The following is a 3620-nucleotide window of genomic DNA, read 5'->3' as shown; positions in this document are numbered from 1 at the left end:
GACTGAAATAGGTGTATTCCCATTCCTTCTTCCTCTCCTCCCCCCTTACTATTACTTCTACTGTCCTTCTCCCCTCATTTCTGCACTATAAATCTTTCATATATAAGGACAATGATCTGGGGCTATAATTTGATACGCAGACAGGGCCTAGGGCTTGTTGTTTCTCTTTCAGTCTGGATTATCATTCAGAGACCTGATCATTTCAGTTAAACAGAGGAATTAGAAAACTTTCCCAGTCGTTTCTTGTTTGTCCCCATCTCCTTCTGTTCTTACAAATTAATGTTTTGAGGCTAACGAGGTATATCTGCCCCTATCAGGGTCACACCTGGAGAGTTTCCAGTACTCTACCAGTCTCGGCTATGGGAGGGAGAGTCAAACAGAGGCCTACCCATTCCATTCCTAGCTTGGGCAGTGGCTAGCGAGTGGAAGGCGATCTGCTACAAGTCAAAACTCACTCATGCTGGGCAGCAGCAGGATGGGAGAGAGTCGAGGGTGGAGACTTGAGTTTACTGCATGGAACGTGGCAATGGTAAACCACTTTCGTATTTTTACCAAGAAAAGTCTATGGATGCATTATCTGGATACTATTGCATATGGAGAGCGGGACATTCTGGGAGAGGTGTGTCTGAGGTGTCACTTCGGGTCAGAAATGACTCAACGGCATAAGACAAGACAAGGTATATCTGGCAACAATCAATCAGTCAATCAATCAATTAATGGCTTTGATGAAGTGCTTACTATGTGCAATCAATCAATCAATCAATCAATCGTATTTATTGAGCGCTTACTATGTGCAGAGCACTGTACTAAGCGCTTGGGAAGTACAAATTGGCATCACATAGAGACAGTCCCTACCCAACAGTGAGCTCACAGTCTAAAAGGGGGAGACAGAGAACAGAACCAAACATACCAACAAAATAAAATAAGTAGGATAGAAATGTACAAGTAAAATAAATAAATAAATAAATAAATAGAGTAATAAATATGTACAACCATATATACATATATACAGGTGCTGTGGGGAAGGGAAGGAGGTAAGACGGGGGGATGGAGAGGGGGACGAGGGGGAGAGGAAGGAAGGGGCTCAGTCTGGGAAGGCCTCCTGGAGGAGGTGAGCTCTCAGCAGGGCCTTGAAGGGAGGAAGAGAGCTAGCTTGGCGGATGGGCAGAGGGAGGGCATTCCAGGCCCGGGGGATGACGTGGGCCGGGGGTCGATGGCGGGACAGGCGAGAGCGAGGTACAGTGAGGAGATCAGCGGTGGAGGAGCGGAGGGTGCGGGCTGGGCAGTAGAAGGAGAGAAGGGAGGTGAGGTAGGAGGGGGCGAGGTGATGGACAGCCTTGAAGCCCGGGGTGAGGAGTTTCTGCCTGATGCGCAGATTGATTGGTAGCCACTGGAGATTTTTGAGGAGGGGAGTAATATGCCCAGAGCGTTTCTGGACAAAGATAATCCGGGCAGCAGCATGAAGTATGGATTGAAGTGGAGAGAGACACGAGGATGGGAGATCAGAGAGAAGGCTAGTGCAGTAGTCCAGACGGGATAGGATGAGAGCTTGAATGAGCAGGGTAGCAGTTTGGATGGAGAGGAAAGGGCGGATCTTGGCAATGTTGCGGAGCTGAGACCGGCAGGTTTTGGTGACGGCTTGGATGTGAGGGGTGAATGAGAGAGCAGAGTCGAGGACGACACCAAGGTTGCGGGCTTGTGAGACGGGAAGGATGGTAGTGCCGTCAACAGAGATGGGAAAGTCAGGGAGAGGACAAGGTTTGGGAGGGAAGACAAGGAGCTCAGTCTTCGACATGTTGAGCTTTAGGTGGCGGGCGGACATCCAGATGGAGATGTCCTGAAGGCAGGAGGAGATGAGAGCCTGGAGGGAGGGGGAGAGAGCAGGGGCAGAGATGTAGATCTGGGTGTCATCAGCGTAGAGATGATAGTTGAAGCCGTGGGAGCGAATGAGGTCAGCAAGGGAGTGAGTGTATATTGAGAACAGAAGGGGACCAAGCACTGAACCTTGGGGAACCCCCACCGTAAGAGGATGGGAGAGGATGGGAGGATGGGAGAGCACTGTAATGGGCACTTGGGAGAGTACAGCAATTGGTTGTACATATCTATAAATTATATATTGTAAATTATTTATATTATTGTCTGTCTCCCCCTCTAGACTTTAATTTCATTTTCGACAGGGAATGTGTCTACCAACTCTTTAGCAGTATACTCTACGAAGCACTTAGTACAGTGCTCTGCACCCAGTAAGCACTCAAAAAATACCATCAATGATGACGATGATGAGTTGTTAGACACATTCCAAGCCCTATGCTCATTAGCTTACAGTTTAAAGAGGCAAATAATAATGTAAATAAATAACTTATAACATGATTCATAGATATGTACAACTTTACAACTTTGTTGTATTGTATTCTCCTATTCCCTTCTGTGCTGCTCTTACTTGCACTTTCATTCATCCTCCCTCCCATCTCCAGAATGCATATTTATATGTCTATAGATATCTGTAATTCATTTATTTATTTACTGGTGTATTTATTGATATTGATGTCTGTCTCCCCCTCTAGACTGTGAGCTCGTTTGGGGCAGGAATGTGTCTGTTTGTTGTCATATTGTACTCTCCCAAGCATTTAGTACAGTGCTTTGCACACATTCGGGCTCAATAAATATGATTGAATGAATAAATAGTGTACTCTTCCAAGTGCTTTGTACTGTGCTCTGCTTATAGTCTAGTGGACATAGTGGCCATATTTTGAGTGGACATGTCTGTATTGATTCCATTGCTTTCTACATTGAAAGTGGTTTCTTTTAGACTGTGAGCCCACTGTTGGGTAGGGACTGTCTCTATGTGTTGCCAACTTGTACTTCCCAAGCGCTTAGTACAGTGCTCTGCACACAGTAAGCGCTCAATAAATACGATTGATGATGATGATGATGATTTCTTTCACACTCACTGGCCAAGTTAGCCTAGGGCAAAATTAACATAAATTTGAAAATCCAAAAGAATCAACTCTTTTTTAGGACTCAGACAAACATTATTACCTTTTTAAATCAAATTAGTACATCCAAGACATCCATTTAAAAGGAAAGAAAAAAATGTTTTCATCAGTATAGCTTTGTGAAGTTTCATTGAAACCAGTTTTATAAGAAGGTGAGGTGATGAAAGGTCACGAGTAAGAATTTGGTGCTTCTACTTCTTCACCTAAGCAAACCTAAGTACAGTGTTATAACAAGATCAATGGAAGAAAATGAACATGATAATGAAGAACATATATAAAGAGTTAACAATCTGGGTAATGACAGCTATATTTTGTTTATGTTTTTGTTGTAAAGCACACAAAGGAATTTGGGATTCTTGGCCTTCTGGATGATCAATTCAGCAACTTGATGGGATTTTGGAAGTGACTAGATGAAATGTAGTCAGAGATTGTTGGAAAATGCCATTTCCCTGTGTATTATTGCAGACTAAGAGGGCAGATCAGCTGGGCGGACCTGAAATCTGCCATCTCCTATAACTTGCTGTCCTAGGCCAAGGCCTTGTCTGCCCATATGACAGCCTAAGTCTATTCTTAAATCAAATTTAGCAACCTTGGATTTTTGCTACCTGGAAAGAAATGCTAACC

General features: G+C 44.2%; 1 non-coding gene across 1 annotated transcript; it reads left to right on the top strand.

Annotated features, from left to right (window-relative positions):
• Positions 1-307: 307 nt before the first annotated feature.
• Positions 308-445, top strand: LOC119937604. The gene has a single exon (XR_005454163.1). It is a non-coding gene; the product is annotated as a small nucleolar RNA SNORA7 (small nucleolar RNA).
• The last annotated feature ends 3175 nt before the right edge of the window (positions 446-3620 follow it).

This window comes from Tachyglossus aculeatus, chromosome 1 (genome assembly GCF_015852505.1).
Source record: "Tachyglossus aculeatus isolate mTacAcu1 chromosome 1, mTacAcu1.pri, whole genome shotgun sequence".
Taxonomy (NCBI): domain Eukaryota; kingdom Metazoa; phylum Chordata; class Mammalia; order Monotremata; family Tachyglossidae; genus Tachyglossus; species Tachyglossus aculeatus.
Note: the sequence above shows the minus strand (reverse complement) of the source record. Positions and strands in the feature narration are given on the sequence as shown.